Here is an 18,767-nt window from a genome sequence, read left to right on the forward strand (position 1 = left end):
AATTCAACTCGAAAATGAAAAATGGAAAAAAAATAATTCGATTTTTTGCTGAACAGTGTCAAATATCTGGAAAATTGTTATGAAAATATGGGTTCTCGAAAAAGCTGAATCTATTGCAAGCATTCTAGAAAGCATATCTCCCTCCGTGTAGATTTTCATCTTGGAAATGGCAATTTTCAAAAATCGCAAATTTCAATCTGCGATATCTCCTGTTATTTTCGTCTGATGCATTCGCGATTTACGGTTTTGTTATCAGCGTTGATAAGGCTTCCATCCTAGCACACAAACTCAATTTTGAAAATCTCGATTTTTTTGGTCAAAAATGAGCAAGGGGTTAGACCCCCTAAAAGGACCTATTTGCTCCTCTGCCTAAAAATCGGAGTGTCCTACTACTGTCTTAGGATATGGAGTGTACAATACTTACTTTGTTGATTCCACCAAACTAAACAGTTGATGATTCCATAGAGAATTGCACTCCAGAGAGCTCTTCGAATTCAACGCGAAAATGAAAAATGGGAAAACAATATATTCGATTTTTTGCTAAACAGTGTCGAATATCTGAAAAATTATTATGAAAATATGGGTTCTCGAAAAAGCTGAATCTATTGCAAGCATCCTCGAGAGCCTATATCCCTCCGTTTAGATTTTCATTTCGGAAATGGCAATTTTCAAAAATCGCAAATTTCAATCTGCGACATCTCCTGTTATTTTCGTCTGATGCATTCGGGATTTACGGTTTTGTAATCAGCGTTGATAAGGCTTCGATCCTAGCACACAAACTCAATTTTGAAAATCTCAATTTTTTTGTTCAAAAATGAGCAAGGGGTTAGAACCCCCTAAAATGACCTATTTGCTCCTCTGCCTAAAAATCAGGGTGTCTTACTACTGTCTTAGGATATGGAGTGTACAATACTTACTTTGTTGATTCCACCGAACTAAACAGTTGATGATGCCATAGAGAATTGCACTCCAGAGAGCTCTTCGAATTCAACTCGAAAATGAAAAATGGAAAAACAATAAATTCGATTTTTTGCTAAACAGTGTCGAATATCTGAAAAATTGTTATGAAAATATGGGTTCTCGAAAAAGCTGAATCTATTGCAAGCATACTCGAAAGCCTATCTCCCTCCGTGTAGATTTTCATCGTGGAAATGGCAATTTTCAAAAATCGCAAATTTCAATCTGCGATATCTCCTGTTATTTTCGTCTGATGCATTCGGGATTAACGGTTTTGTAATCAGCTTCCATCCTTCAGAGAGCTCTTCGAATTCAACTCGAAAATGAAAAATGGAAAAAAATTAATTCGATTTTTTGCTAAACAGTGTCAAATATCTGAAAAATTGTTATGAAAATATGGGTTCTCGAAAAAGCTGAATCTACTGCAAACATTCTCGAGAGCCTACATATATCCCTCCGTTCAGATTTTCATTCTGGAAATGGCAATTTTCAAAAATCGCAAATTTCAATCTGCGATATCTCCTGTTATTTTCGTCTGATGCATTCGGGATTTACGGTTTTGTAATCAGCGTTGATGAGGCTTCCATCCGAGCACACAAACTCAATTTTGAAAATCTCGATTTTTTCGGTCAAAAATGAGCAAGGGGTTAGTCCCTCCTAAAATGACTTATTGGCTCCTCTGCCTGAAAATCATAGTGTCCTACTACTGTCTTAGGATATGGAGTGTACAATACTTACTTTGTTGATTCCACCAAACTAAACAGTTGATGATTCCATAGAGAATTGCACTCCAGAGAGCTCTTCGAATTCAACTCGACAATGAAAAATGGAAAAACAATAAATTCGATTTTTTGCTAAACAGTGTAAAATATCTGAAAAATCATTATGAAAATATGGGTTCTCGAAAAAGCCGAATCTATTGCAAGCATTCTCGAGAGCCTATCTCCCTCCGTTTAGATTTTCATTTTGGAAATGGCAATTTTCAAAAATCGCAGATTTCAATCTGCGATATCTCCTGTTATTTTCGTCTGATGCATTCGCGATTTACGGTTTTGTAATCAGCGTTGATAAGGCTTCCATCCTAGCATACAAACCTAATTCTGAAAATCTCGATTTTTCTGGTCAAAAATGAGCAAGGGGTTAGACCCCCCTAAAATGACCTATTTGCTCCTCTGCCTAGAAGTCAGGGTGTCCTACTTCTGTCTTAGGATATGGAGTGTACTATACTAACTTTGTTGATTCCACCAAACTAAACAGTTGATGATTCCATAGAGAATTGCACTCCAGGGAGCTCTTGGAATTCAACACGAAAATGTAAAATGGAAAAACAATAAATTCGATTTTTTGCTAAACACTGTCAAATATCTGAAAAATTGTTATGAAAATATGGGTTCTCGAAAAAGCTGAATCTATTGCAAGCATTCTCGAGAGCCTATCTCCCTCCGTTCAGATTTTCATTCTGGAAATGGCAATTTTCAAAAATCGCAAATTTCAATCTGCGATATCTCCTGTTATTTCCGTCTGATGCATTCGGGATTTACGGTTTTTTAATCAGCGTTGAGAAGGCTTTCTTCCTAGCACACAAACTCAATTTTGAAAATCTCGATTTTTTTGGTCAAAAATGAGCAAGGGGTTAGACCCCCCTAAAATGACCCATTTTCTCCTCTGCCTAAAAATCAGAGTGTCCTACTACTATCTTAGGATATGGAGTGTACTATACTAACTTTGTTGATTCCATCAAACTAAACAGTTGATGATTCCATAGAGAATTGCACTCCAGAGAGCTCTTCGAATTCAACGCGAAAATGAAAAATGGAAAAACAATAAATTCGATTTTTTGCTAAACAGTGTAAAATATCTGAAAAATCATTATGAAAATATGGGTTCTCGAAAAAGCCGAATCTATTGCAAGCATTCTCGAGAGCCTATCTCCCTCCGTTTAGATTTTCATTTTGGAAATGGCAATTTTCAAAAATCGCAGATTTCAATCTGCGATATCTCCTGTTATTTTCGTCTGATGCATTCGGGATTTACGGTTTTGTAATCAGCGTTGATAAGGCTTCCTTCCTAGCACACAAACTCAATTTTGAAAATCTCGATTTTTTTGGTCAAAAATGAGCAAGGGGTTAGACCCCCCTAAAATGACCCATTTTCTCCTCTGCCTAAAAATCAGAGTGTCCTACTACTATCTGAGGATATGGAGTGTACTATACTAACTTTGTTGATTCCACCAAACTAAACAGTTGATGATTCCATAGAGAATTGCACTCCAGGGAGCTCTTGGAATTCAACACGAAAATGTAAAATGGAAAAACAATAAATTCGATTTTTTGCTAAACAGTGTCAAATATCTGAAAAATTGTTATGAAAATATGGGTTCTCGAAAAAGCTGAATCTATTGCAAGCATTCTCGAGAGCCTATCTCCCTCCGTTCAGATTTTCATTCTGGAAATGGCAATTTTCAAAAATCGCAGATTTCAATCTGCGATATCTCCTGTTATTTTCGTCTGATGCATTCGGGATTTACGGTTTTGTAATCAGCGTTGATAAGGCTTCCATCCTAGCATACGAACACAATTCTGAAAATCTCGATTTTTTTGGTCAAAAATGAGCAAGGGGTTAGACCCCCCTAAAATGACTTATTGGCTCCTCTGCCTGAAAATCAGAGTGTCCTACTACTATCTGAGGATATGGAGTGTACTATACTAACTTTGTTGATTCCACCAAACTAAACAGTTGATGATTCCATAGAGAATTGCACTCCAGGGAGCTCTTGGAATTCAACACGAAAATGTAAAATGGAAAAACAATAAATTCGATTTTTTGCTAAACAGTGTCAAATATCTGAAAAATTGTTATGAAAATATGGGTTCTCGAAAAAGCTGAATCTATTGCAAGCATTCTCGAGAGCCTATCTCCCGCCGTTCAGATTTTCATTCTGGAAATGGCAATTTTCAAAAATCGCAGATTTCAATCTGCGATATCTCCTGTTATTTTCGTCTGATGCATTCGGGATTTACGGTTTTGTAATCAGCGTTGATAAGGCTTCCATCCTAGCATACAAACCTAATTCTGAAAATCTCGATTTTTCTGGTCAAAAATGAGCAAGGGGTTAGACCCCCCTAAAATGACCTATTTGCTCCTCTGCCTAGAAGTCAGGGTGTCCTACTTCTGTCTTAGGATATGGAGTGTACTATACTAACTTTGTTGATTCCACCAAACTAAACAGTTGATGATTCCATAGAGAATTGCACTCCAGGGAGCTCTTGGAATTCAACACGAAAATGTAAAATGGAAAAACAATAAATTCGATTTTTTGCTAAACACTGTCAAATATCTGAAAAATTGTTATGAAAATATGGGTTCTCGAAAAAGCTGAATCTATTGCAAGCATTCTCGAGAGCCTATCTCCCTCCGTTCAGATTTTCATTCTGGAAATGGCAATTTTCAAAAATCGCAAATTTCAATCTGCGATATCTCCTGTTATTTCCGTCTGATGCATTCGGGATTTACGGTTTTTTAATCAGCGTTGAGAAGGCTTTCTTCCTAGCACACAAACTCAATTTTGAAAATCTCGATTTTTTTGGTCAAAAATGAGCAAGGGGTTAGACCCCCCTAAAATGACCCATTTTCTCCTCTGCCTAAAAATCAGAGTGTCCTACTACTATCTTAGGATATGGAGTGTACTATACTAACTTTGTTGATTCCATCAAACTAAACAGTTGATGATTCCATAGAGAATTGCACTCCAGAGAGCTCTTCGAATTCAACGCGAAAATGAAAAATGGAAAAACAATAAATTCGATTTTTTGCTAAACAGTGTAAAATATCTGAAAAATCATTATGAAAATATGGGTTCTCGAAAAAGCCGAATCTATTGCAAGCATTCTCGAGAGCCTATCTCCCTCCGTTTAGATTTTCATTTTGGAAATGGCAATTTTCAAAAATCGCAGATTTCAATCTGCGATATCTCCTGTTATTTTCGTCTGATGCATTCGGGATTTACGGTTTTGTAATCAGCGTTGATAAGGCTTCCTTCCTAGCACACAAACTCAATTTTGAAAATCTCGATTTTTTTGGTCAAAAATGAGCAAGGGGTTAGACCCCCCTAAAATGACCCATTTTCTCCTCTGCCTAAAAATCAGAGTGTCCTACTACTATCTGAGGATATGGAGTGTACTATACTAACTTTGTTGATTCCACCAAACTAAACAGTTGATGATTCCATAGAGAATTGCACTCCAGGGAGCTCTTGGAATTCAACACGAAAATGTAAAATGGAAAAACAATAAATTCGATTTTTTGCTAAACAGTGTCAAATATCTGAAAAATTGTTATGAAAATATGGGTTCTCGAAAAAGCTGAATCTATTGCAAGCATTCTCGAGAGCCTATCTCCCGCCGTTCAGATTTTCATTCTGGAAATGGCAATTTTCAAAAATCGCAGATTTCAATCTGCGATATCTCCTGTTATTTTCGTCTGATGCATTCGGGATTTACGGTTTTGTAATCAGCGTTGATAAGGCTTCCATCCTAGCATACGAACACAATTCTGAAAATCTCGATTTTTTTGGTCAAAAATGAGCAAGGGGTTAGACCCCCCTAAAATGACTTATTGGCTCCTCTGCCTGAAAATCAGAGTGTCCTACTACTGTCTTAGGATATGGAGTGTACTATACTAACTTTGTTGATTCCATCAAACTAAACAGTTGATGATTCCATAGAGAATTGCACTCCAGAGAGCTCTTCGAATTCAACTCGAAAATGAAAAATGGAAAAACAATAAATTCGATTTTTTGCTAAACAGTGTCAAATATCTGAAAAATTGTCATGAAAATATGGGTTCTCGAGAAAGCTGAATCTATTGCAAGCATTCTCGAAAGCCTATCTCCCTTCGTTTAGATTTTCATTTTGGAAATGGCAATTTTCAAAAATCGCAAATTTCAATCTGCGATATCTCCTGTTATTTTCGTGTGATGCATTCGGGATTTACGGTTTTGTAATCAGCGTTGATGATGCTTCCATCCGAGCACACAAACTCAATTTTGAAAATCTCGATTTTTTCGGTCAAAAATGAGCAAGGGGTTAGACCCTCCTAAAATGACTTATTGGCTCCTCTGCCTGAAAATCATAGTGTCCTACTACTGTCTTAGGATATGGAGTGTACAATACTTACTTTGTTGATTCCACCAAACTAAACAGTTGATGATTCCATAGAGAATTGCACTCCAGAGAGCTCTTCGAATTCAACGCGAAAATGAAAAATGGAAAAACAATAAATTCGATTTTTTGCTAAACAGTGTCAAATATCTGAAAAATTATCATGAAAATATGGTTCTCGAAAAAGCTGAATCTATTGCAAGCATTCTCGAAAGCCTATCTCCCTCCGTGTAGATTTTCATCTTGGAAATGGCAATTTTCAAAAATCGCAAATTTCAATCTGCGATATCTCCTGTTATTTTCGTCTGATGCATTCGGGATTTACGGTTTTGTAATCAGCTTCCATCCTCTAAGGGCTCTTCGAATTCAACTCGAAAATGAAAAATGGAAATACAATAAGTTCGATTTTTTTGCTAAACAGTGTCAAATATCTGAAAAATTGTTATGAAAATATGGGTTCTCGAAAAAGCTGAATCTATTGCAAGCATTTTCGAGAGCCTATCTCCCTCCGTTCAGATTTTCCGAGAGATTTTCATTTTGGAAATGGCAATTTTCAAAAATCGCAAATTTCAATCTGCGATATCTCCTGTTATTTTCGTGTGATGCATTCGGGATTTACGGTTTTGTAATCAGCGTTGATAAGGCTTCCATCCTAGCACACAAACTCAATTTTGAAAATCTCGATTTTTTTGGTCAAAAATGAGCAAGGGGTTAGACCCCCCTAAAAGGACCTATTTGCTCCTCTGCCTAAAAATCAGAGTGTCCTACTACTGTCTTAGGATATGGAGTGTAAAATACTTACCTTGTTGATTCCACCAAACTAAACAGTTGATGATTCCATAGAGAATTGCACTCCAGAGAGCTCTTCGAATTCAACTCGAAAATGAAAAATGGAAAAACAATAAATTCGATTTTTTGCTAAACAGTGTCAAATATCTGAAAAAATTGTTATGAAAATATGGGTTCTCGAAAAAGCTGAATCTATTGCAAGCATTCTCGAGAGCCTATCTCCCTCCTTTTAGATTTTCATTTTGGAAATGTCAATTTTCAAGAATCGTAAATTTCAATCTGCGATATCTCCTGTTATTTTCGTCTGATGCATTCGGGATTTACGGTTTTGTAATCAGCGTTGTAAAGGCTTCCATCCTAGCACACAAACTCAATTTTGAAAATCTCGATTTTTTTGGTAAAAAATGAGCAAGGGGTTAGACCCCCCTAAAAGGACCTATTTGCTCCTCTGCCTAAAAATCAGAGTGTCCTACTACTGTCTTAGGATATGAAGTGTAAAATACTTACCTTGTTGATTCCACCAAACTAAACAGTTGATGATTACATATAGAATTGCACTCCAGAGAGCTTTTCGAATTCAACTCGAAAATGAAATATGGAAAAAAAAATAATTCGATTTTTTGCTAAACAGTGTCAAATATCTGGAAAATTGTTATGAAAATATGGGTTCTCGAAAAAGCTGAATCTATTGCAAGCATTCTCGAAAGCCCATCTCCCTCCGTGTAGATTTTCATCTTGGAAATGGCAATTTTCAAAAATCGCAAATTTCAATCTGCGATATCTCCTGTTATTTTCGTCTGATGCATTCGGGATTTACGGTTTTGTAATCAGCGTTGATAAGGCTTCTTTCCTAGCACACAAACTCAATTTTGAAAATCTCGATTTTTTTGGTCAAAAATGAGCAAGGGGTTAGACCCCCCTAAAATGACCCATTTTCTCCTCTGCCTAAAAATCAGAGTGTCCTACTACTATCTGAGGATATGGAGTGTACTATACTAACTTTGTTGATTCCACCAAACTAAACAGTTGATGATTCCATAGAGAATTGCACTCCAGGGAGCTCTTGGAATTCAACACGAAAATGTAAAATGGAAAAACAATAAATTCGATTTTTTGCTAAACAGTGTCAAATATCTGAAAAATTGTTATGAAAATATGGGTTCTCGAAAAAGCTGAATCTATTGCAAGCATTCTCGAGAGCCTATCTCCCTCCGTTCAGATTTTCATTCTGGAAATGGCAATTTTCAAAAATCGCAGATTTCAATCTGCGATATCTCCTGTTATTTTCGTCTGATGCATTCGGGATTTACGGTTTTGTAATCAGCGTTGATAAGGCTTCCATCCTAGCATACGAACACAATTCTGAAAATCTCGATTTTTTTGGTCAAAAATGAGCAAGGGGTTAGACCCCCCTAAAATGACTTATTGGCTCCTCTGCCTGAAAATCAGAGTGTCCTACTACTGTCTTAGGATATGGAGTGTACTATACTAACTTTGTTGATTCCATCAAACTAAACAGTTGATGATTCCATAGAGAATTGCACTCCAGAGAGCTCTTCGAATTCAACTCGAAAATGAAAAATGGAAAAACAATAAATTCGATTTTTTGCTAAACAGTGTCAAATATCTGAAAAATTGTCATGAAAATATGGGTTCTCGAGAAAGCTGAATCTATTGCAAGCATTCTCGAAAGCCTCTCTCCCTTCGTTTAGATTTTCATTTTGGAAATGGCAATTTTCAAAAATCGCAAATTTCAATCTGCGATATCTCCTGTTATTTTCGTGTGATGCATTCGGGATTTACGGTTTTGTAATCAGCGTTGATGATGCTTCCATCCGAGCACACAAACTCAATTTTGAAAATCTCGATTTTTTCGGTCAAAAATGAGCAAGGGGTTAGACCCTCCTAAAATGACTTATTGGCTCCTCTGCCTGAAAATCATAGTGTCCTACTACTGTCTCAGGATATGGAGTGTACAATACTTACTTTGTTGATTCCACCAAACTAAACAGTTGATGATTCCATAGAGAATTGCACTCCAGAGAGCTCTTCGAATTCAACGCGAAAATGAAAAATGGAAAAACAATAAATTCGATTTTTTGCTAAACAGTGTCAAATATCTGAAAAATTATCATGAAAATATGGGTTCTCGAAAAAGCTGAATCTACTGCAAGCATTCTCGAAAGCCTATCTCCCTCCGTGTAGATTTTCATCTTGGAAATGGCAATTTTCAAAAATCGCAAATTTCAATCTGCGATATCTCCTGTTATTTTCGTCTGATGCATTCGGGATTTACGGTTTTGTAATCAGCTTCCATCCTCCAAGGGCTCTTCGAATTCAACTCGAAAATGAAAAATGGAAATACAATAAGTTCGATTTTTTTGCTAATCAGTGTCAAATATCTGAAAAATTGTTATGAAAATATGGGTTCTCGAAAAAGCTGAATCTATTGCAAGCATTTTCGAGAGCCTATCTCCCACCGTTCAGATTTTCCGAGAGATTTTCATTTTGGAAATGGCAATTTTCAAAAATCGCAAATTTCAGTCTGCGATATCTCCTGTTATTTTCGTGTGATGCATTCGGGATTTACGGTTTTGTAATCAGCGTTGATAAGGCTTCCATCCTAGCACACAAACTCAATTTTGAAAATCTCGATTTTTTTGGTCAAAAATGAGCAAGGGGTTAGACCCCCCTAAAAGGACCTATTTGCTCCTCTGCCTAAAAATCAGAGTGTCCTACTACTGTCTCAGGATATGGAGTGTAAAATACTTACCTTGTTGATTCCACCAAACTAAACAGTTGATGATTCCATAGAGAATTGCACTCCAGAGAGCTCTTCGAATTCAACTCGAAAATGAAAAATGGAAAAACAATAAATTCGATTTTTTGCTAAACAGTGTCAAATATCTGAAAAAATTGTTATGAAAATATGGGTTCTCGAAAAAGCTGAATCTATTGCAAGCATTCTCGAGAGCCTATCTCCCTCCTTTTAGATTTTCATCTTGGAAATGGCAATTTTCAAAAATCGCAAATTTCAATCTGCGATATCTCCTGTTATTTTCGTCTGATGCATTCGGGATTTACGGTTTTGTAATCAGCGTTGATGAGGCTTCCATCCTAGCACACAAACTCAATTTTGAAAATCTCGATTTTTTTGGTCAAAAATGAGCAAGGGGTTAGACCCCCCTAAAATTACCTATTTGCTCCTCTGCCTAAGAATCAGAGTGTCCTACTACTGTCTTAGGATATGGAGTGTAAAATACTTACCTTGTTGATTCCACCAAACTTAACAGTTGATGATTCCATATAGAATTGCACTCCAGAGGGCTCTTCGAATTCAACTCGAAAATGAAAAATGGAAAAAAAATAATTCGATTTTTTGCTAAACAGTGTCAAATATCTGAAAAATTGTTATGAAAATATGGGTTCTCGAAAAAGCTGAATCTATTGCAAGCATTTTCGAAAGCCTATCTCCCTCCGTGTAGATTTTCATCTTGGAAACGGCAATTTTCAAAAATCGCAAATTTCAATCTGCGATATCTCCTGTTATTTTCGTCTGATGCATTCGCGATTTACGGTTTTGTTATCAGCGTTGATGAGGCTTCCATTCTAGCACAAAAACTTAATTTTGAAAATCTCGATTTTTTTGGTCAAAAATGAGCAAGGGGTTAGACCCCCCTAAAATAACTTATTGGCTCCTCTGCCTGAAAATCATGGTATCCTACTACTGTCTTAGGATATGGAGTGTACAATACTTACTTTGTTGATTCCACCAAACTAAACAGTTGATGATTCCATAGAGAATTGCACTCCAGAGAGCTCCTCGAATTCAACTCGAAAATGAAAAATGGAAAAACAATAAATTCGATTTTTTCCTGAACACTGTCCATTATCTCAGGAATTGTTATGAAGATATGGGTTCTCGAATACGCTGAATCTATTGCAAGCATTCCTGAAAGCCTATCTCCCTCCGTTTAGATTTTCATCTTGGAAATGGCATTTTTCAAAAATCGCAAATTTGAATCTGCGATAGCTCCTGCAATATTCGTCTGATGCATTCGCGATTTACGGTTTTGTTATCAGCGTTGATGAGGCTTCCATCCTAGCACAAAAACTTAATTTTGAAAATCTCGATTTTTTTGGTCAAAAATGAGCAAGGGGTTAGACCCCCCTAAAATGACTTATTGGCTCCTCTGCCTGAAAATCATAGTGTCCTACTACTGTCTTAGGATATGGAGTGTACAGTACTTACTTTATTGATTCCACCAAACTGAACAGTTGATGATTCCATAGAGAATTGCACTCCAAGGAGCTCTTGGAATTTAACTCGAAAATTAAAAATGGAAAAAATATAAATTCCATTTTTTGCTAAACAGTGTCAAATATCTGAAAAATTGTTATGAAAATATGGGTTCTCGAAAAAGCTGAATCTATTGCAAGCATTCTCGAGAGCCTATCTCCCTCCTTTTAGATTTTCATTTTGGAAATGGCAATTTTCAAAAATCGTAAATTTCAATCTGCGATATCTCCTGTTATTTTCGTCTGATGCATTCGGGATTCACGGTTTTGTAATCAGCGTTGTAAAGGCTTCCATCCTAGCACACAAACTCAATTTTGAAAATCTCGATTTTTTTGGTAAAAAATGAGCAAGGGGTTAGACCCCCCTAAAAGGACCTATTTGCTCCTCTGCCTAAAAATCAGAGTGTCCTACTACTTTCTTAGGATATGAAGTGTAAAATACTTACCTTGTTGATTCCACCAAACTAAACAGTTGATGATTACATATAGAATTGCACTCCAGAGAGCTTTTCGAATTCAACTCGAAAATGAAATATGGAAAAAAAAATAATTCGATTTTTTGCTAAACAGTGTCAAATATCTGGAAAATTGTTATGAAAATATGGGTTCTCGAAAAAGCTGAATCTATTGCAAGCATTCTCGAAAGCCCATCTCCCTCCGTGTAGATTTTCATCTTGGAAATGGCAATTTTCAAAAATCGCAAATTTCAATCTGCGATATCTCCTGTTATTTTCGTCTGATGCATTCGGGATTTACGGTTTTGTAATCAGCGTTGATGAGGCTTCCATCCTAACACACAAACTCAATTTTGAAAATCTCGATTTTTTTGGTCAAAAATGAGCAAGGGGTTAGACCCCCCTAAAATTACCTATTTGCTCCTCTGCCTAAGAATCAGAGTGTCCTACTACTGTCTTAGGATATGGAGTGTAAAATACTTACCTTGTTGATTCCACCAAACTAAACAGTTGATGATTCCATATAGAATTGCACTCCAGAGGGGTCTTCGAATTCAACTCGAAAATGAAAAATGGAAAAAAAAATAATTCGATTTTTTGCTAAACAGTGTCAAATATCTGAAAAATTGTTATGAAAATATGGGTTCTCGAAAAAGCTGAATCTATTGCAAGCATTTTCGAAAGCCTATCTCCCTCCGTGTAGATTTTCATCTTGGAAACGGCAATTTTCAAAAATCGCAAATTTCAATCTGCGATATCTCCTGTTATTTTCGTCTGATGCATTCGCGATTTACGGTTTTGTTATCAGCGTTGATGAGGCTTCCATCCTAGCACAAAAACTTAATTTTGAAAATCTCGATTTTTTTGGTCAAAAATGAGCAAGGGGTTAGACCCCCCTAAAATAACTTATTGGCTCCTCTGCCTGAAAATCATGGTATCCTACTACTGTCTTAGGATATGGAGTGCACAATACTTACTTTGTTGATTCCACCAAACTAAACAGTTGATGATTCCATAGAGAATTGCACTCCAGAGAGCTCCTCGAATTCAACTCGAAAATGAAAAATGGAAAAACAATAAATTCGATTTTTTCCTGAACACTGTCCATTATCTCAGGAATTGTTATGAAGATATGGGTTCTCGAATACGCTGAATCTATTGCAAGCATTCCTGAAAGCCTATCTCCCTCCGTTTAGATTTTCATCTTGGAAATGGCATTTTTCAAAAATCGCAAATTTGAATCTGCGATAGCTCCTGCAATATTCGTCTGATGCATTCGCGATTTACGGTTTTGTTATCAGCGTTGATGAGGCTTCCATCCTAGCACAAAAACTTAATTTTGAAAATCTCGATTTTTTTGGTCAAAAATGAGCAAGGGGTTAGACCCCCCTAAAATGACTTATTGGCTCCTCTGCCTGAAAATCATAGTGTCCTACTACTGTCTTAGGATATGGAGTGTACAGTACTTACTTTATTGATTCCACCAAACTGAACAGTTGATGATTCCATAGAGAATTGCACTCCAAGGAGCTCTTGGAATTTAACTCGAAAATTAAAAATGGAAAAAATATAAATTCCATTTTTTGCTAAACAGTGTCAAATATCTGAAAAATTGTTATGAAAATATGGGTTCTCGAAAAAGCTGAATCTATTGCAAGCATTCTCGAGAGCCGATCTCCCTCCGTTTAGATTTTCATCTTGGAAATGGCAGTTTTCAAAAATCGCAAAGTTAAATCTGCGATATCTCCTGTTATTTTCGTCTGTTCCATTCGGGATTTACGGTTTTGTAATCAGCGTTGATAGGGCTTCCATCCTAGCACAAAAACCCAATTTTGAAAATCTCAATTTTTTTGGTCAAAAAGGAGCAAGGGGTTTGACCCCCCTAAAATGACCTATTTGCTCCTCTGCCTGAAAATCATGGTATCCTACTACTGTCTTAGGATATGGAGTGTACAATACTTACTTTGTTGATTCCACCAAACTAAACAGTTGATGATTCCATAGAGAATTGCACTCCAGAGAGCTCCTCGAATTCAACTCGAAAATGAAAAATAGAAAAACAATAATTTCGATTTTTTCCTGAACTCCGTTTAGATTTTCATCTTGGAAATGTCATTTTTCAAAAATCGCAAATTTGAATCTGCGATAGCTCCTGCTATTTTCGTCTGATGCATTCGAGATTTAAGGTTTTGTAATCAGCGTTGATAAGGCTTCCATCCTAGCACAAAAACCCCATTTTGAAAATCTCATTTTTTTTGTTCAAAAATGAGAAGAGGTTAGAACCCCCTAAAATGACCTATTTGCTCCTCTGCCTAAAAATCAGGGTGTCCTACTACTGTCTTAGGATATGGAGTGTACAATACTTACTTTGTTGATTCCACCAAACTAAACAGTTGATGATTCCATACAGAATTGCACTCCAGAGAGCTCTTCGAATTCAACTCGAAAATGAAAAATGGAAAAAAAATAAATTCGATTTTTTGCTAAACAGTGTCAAATATCTGAAAAATTGTTATGAAAATATGGGTTCTCGAAAAAGCTGAATCTATTGCAATTCCACCAAACTAAACAGTTGATGATTCCATAGAGAATTGCACTCCAGAGAGCTCTTCGAATTCAACTCGAAAATGTAAAATGGAAAAAAAATAAATTCGATTTTTTGCTAAACAGTGTCAAATATCTGAAAAATTGTTATGAAAATATTGGTTCTCGAAAAAGCTGAATCTATTGCAAGCATTCTCGAAAGCCTATCTCCCTCCGTTTAGATTTTCATTTTGGAAATGGCAATTTTCAAAAATCGCAAATTTCAATCTGCGGTATCTCCTGTTATTTTCGTCTGATGCATTCGGGATTTACGGTTTTGTAATCAGCGTTGATGAGGCTTCCATCCTAGCACGCAAACTCAATTTTGAAAATCTCAATTTTTTTGTTCAAAAATGAGCAAGGGGTTACCCACATAGCATGGGATATTTGTCAAATATTTATGAAATATTTGTACGCAAGGTTTTGAATATTTAAGAAATCTTTCGTTGAAATATTCATGAAATAAAGTTATGTCCGACTTTTTCTCACATTGAAATATTTCATGAAATATTTCATATAGATTTTTGAAATATTTTCTACAACGTCATGTGAAATCTCTTCTAAAGATCATAGTTATATTACATGGAATATTTAAGCAAGATTTCTTCTAATTGAAGAAAATTTTTCCTGAAATCTTCAGAAGAGGTTTTCGAAATCTTCCAACGAGGGGGTCTGAAATGTTACGAAATATATTTCTGCGATGTTTGTGTAAAGTTGCTGGAATCTTTCTAGAAATATTTTTGGAAGTTTTAAATGCAATAACAGGAAATATTTCCATAAAAATTTAGGAAATGTTTTGAATTATATTCAGCGTTATCTGACTTTAAAGATTTCTGCAATATGCAAAAAAATATCTTGCGAAGTCTCTGAACAATATTTCGCCAGGGTAGCTGAATAACTTCATAAAATACATGTTCCTGAAGGATTGAGCAATACTTTGAACATATATCTTCAAAGTAATACCAAATTTTTGAGGATTTGTATTTCATAAAGTCCCTTGCTAAATATTGTTCAAAGATCTCGCAAGATATTTTTTGAGGAACATTATATTTATATGTATAAGGTTTTCCTGAAAGAGTATAACAAGGTTATATTTGTATTGAATAGATCAAAATCAGTTAAAAAAATTTATTCATTGTTCATTAACTACATTAAAATATGTATCAATATACACGAATTCTTTATCTTCGTCATCAGGATCTGCAGATAATTGAAACGGATATTGTCGTTGGCTACTGGCAATCCTGGAATAAATATATTTTTATGATTTTTCAGAAACAGAAAGTTCCATTTTTTGTGAATTTAGGGTCATGAAAGTTCTTCTATGAATAATTGGGGTAATTATGGCAAAATTGGAGGAAAAGTAATTAATATGTACTTTTCAGAAAATTAATTGAGCAGCAGTAAATACGGAGTCTTTATGAAAGATTGTTGCATAGCATTTGGCTTCGAATGATGCTCCTTACTAAAGGGTTTTGAACTGAATAACATCATAGAATTTCGAAATTGACGCCAACTGGTGTAAAAATTATTTATAAACAACCTGTCAGTACTAGATGATACTACATTGGTGGTATGGAATATTTATAGTACTGAAAAGATTACTGAAATGTTTTCTTCAACTTGTCAAATTCCTGATCGGTGTGATTTTGGTATTAGAACAAATAGATGTTAACAGAAGATTTCATAGTGCAAGTGTGTAACTTTGAACAAATTCAGTAAATCGAAGGCAGTTTTTGTTGTTGTAAATATGCCAGAACAGAGCGATCGGTAGTTTAAGTTGCGCTATTTTTCATTCAGAAAAATGTTGTAGAGCGTGACCTTAATTTCAGACATGACGTCAGTGATGATTTTTTCAAAGGACAATTCTAATTTTTTTATGATTTCTCTTATGTTACACATACGCACACAAATATAAAGTTTTTATTTCATATTCTTTTGTTCGATTTTTCAACAAACGTCGTGACCCACAGAACGACAAACTAATGAATATCCTCGTTAATCTTCGCTGCTACTCCCAACTTTTTATTTGACAGAAAACGATTATCAAGAATCTCGTGTCATTCAATTTTTGAAATAACCGAGTTATTTTTTCTAGTTGAATCAGATTCCCTCGTTTTCGAATTAGTCGATGTTTGTTGAATATCTTTCCAACGACAAGAAATAAGACTTTAATATTTGGTACATACTTACGTGTAACTTGATAAAACATTCAGAAATGGAGAGGATAACAACTATGTGAAAAATGTACATTGATTTCGGAAATCAAGATGATTTCGATCTTCAAAAGTACATCGATTTCGAAAGTGGTTACCCCCTCGGAAAAAATTGAAAAAATTTCGATAAATGTATCAAATTACAGTATAATATTCCTTCACTCAAGAAAGCTCCATTTAAAAATACTAATCAACCTGTGCTAGTATATTTAGAAAAAAACTGCCCTTTTCACAGAATTTGTTTGAAGTTAAATTCTCACACTCTATAAAGTGAAGTCATTATTTAAAGAACAATAAAAGCCCTAAAAAATTCACTTCACGAGAAGTGTGAATTTTAGAGCAGATTCTATTTCGACAGCACAAAATTCATTCTATTCTGAGGGTGAACTGAGGAAAAGCAAAAAATCTCAGGATATGAAAAAATTATAAAACTCACTTTTTATTCCGTCCACCATCTGAAGTCATCAAACCATATCCGTATGGGTAACACTTTGTATTATTTCGGCATCTGTCGCTTCTTCATATTTTGTCCTTTCACCAAAAGCTACTGCAAAACATTCACAGTATAAAGTATGATACAACTTTAATCAAATGATATAATTTGCATAAATAGGTAAACAAATATCAAAAAATAAAAATACGAGTAGAAATCCATAAAACATAGAAGGCTCCTGTTTACTTTAGCGCCCACCTTGGATATTTGTCTTCGATTTTTTCATCAATTTCAATGAATTCGAATGTTAGCCTTAAGATAACTCGATGACTTAACGTTTTCAGTTAGTTTATTCCGAAAAATGTGGGAAATTTTTCATTTTTCGATGAAAATATAAATAATGGTTTTGTGGTTAGGTTAGGTTATTTTAGGTTGGGACAGTGAAAAATCATATTTGTACATGAAAATACCATTTTAAGATATTAATTAAACGCATAAACGATTGCACTTAGTTATTTAAGCGCTAAACAGGGAAAATGTTACAATTCGATTAATTTATACCGAATATTCGCATATTTCATAAGAACTTCAAAAAAATCATATCTCCCAAACTACAAGTCTCCTAAAGTTGAGACATGTACCAATCGATTTTTTATACAATGCTTTATCTAAGAAAAAATCGACGACAAAATCGGAGGTGGGCACTAATCTAAACTTATACCAAATGAACATATACAAATATTTCGCTAACATTATGGCACAAATGGATAGATTCAATAACACCTGTAAGTAGATGGAAAACGTTAAAAAGGAAATAATTTACTTACCAAGAATCAAGTGGTAATCAAACTGGAATTTATTTCGTTCCATATCAATACACACGTTAGTCTCACACAAACACACAAAACGATCGAGACAACGCGCAAACGACAAAATCAAAATGGCACCAACGAATGCTTCATTGTTCGGCTTGCGCTTCTTCGAATGAAACCCAAATCTCACGTACTGCCGTTTCTCCGGTTTCTCGTTTCTGCAGCTGCTCAGCTGGCCGGAGTGGTTAGTGATCAGCGTTGCCAGTTCCAGAAATTTTATTCCCCAGTATACGGTATCCAGAGTAAAGTAAATTTTTACTATGTTGAATTACCTAGATTGGTTAGATGGATTTTTATTTTTATCAAGCCTTGAGAAGAACGGATAGAGAATATCGACTTCTGAAAGTAGTAATTGTTAAGTTCATTTGTATCCAAGGAATAAAATAAATAAAGTCAGTTCCTAAAGACAATATGATTAAAAATAATTCATCTACTTCACAAATTATTTATTACTTATAATGATTGAATGCCGATTATACAGTTACAGATAAAAGCTTAATCCAACGTTGAACCCAATTCAAAATTCAACTGACTGCCACTGACAATGACAAAATAGAACTGAACAACAGTTCAGTAATTTTGGACACAAAATTACAATGGATTCAACTTTGAACTCGATTGTAAAGTATAAAACCGTGGCTTAGAGTAATTGAAGATAGTGTAATTTATGAAATAAAACAGATTTCTGGACATCGGAAAATAAATCTTAGGAAAATTTCTCCAACCTGGCATCGCTGCTGATTTTATCGCGGGGGACTGGGAATTGGGAATGCCGCGTCGACGCACACTAGTCTAGTCGAGAGAAGAGCGCGTTATTTGAAAGTTAACTAGGATACGACGAAAATTTAAAGCTGCATTTAATACACATAAAGGGGTAGTAGGTGAATGTAATTGAGTATCTCCGAAGTAATTCAAGGGATGAAATGAAATAAAAATTAATGCTACTCTATGCAATATAGTTTCAATAGAATATCTATAGACAAAATTATAAATTGTTGAAGAAA

At 35.2% G+C, this 18,767-nt stretch overlaps 1 long non-coding RNA gene across 1 annotated transcript; it reads right to left on the reverse strand.

Moving 5' to 3' along the window:
* Positions 1-15,186: 15,186 nt before the first annotated feature.
* Positions 15,187-17,843, reverse strand: LOC123312100. Its single transcript, XR_006537572.1, has 3 exons — positions 17,719-17,843; positions 16,895-17,005; positions 15,187-15,486 (listed from the first exon to the last, which is right to left on the reverse strand). It is a non-coding gene; the product is annotated as an uncharacterized LOC123312100 (long non-coding RNA).
* Between the last annotated feature and the right edge of the window lie 924 nt (positions 17,844-18,767).

The sequence above is a fragment of the Coccinella septempunctata genome, chromosome 4, assembly GCF_907165205.1.
Source record: "Coccinella septempunctata chromosome 4, icCocSept1.1, whole genome shotgun sequence".
NCBI classification, from domain to species: domain Eukaryota; kingdom Metazoa; phylum Arthropoda; class Insecta; order Coleoptera; family Coccinellidae; genus Coccinella; species Coccinella septempunctata.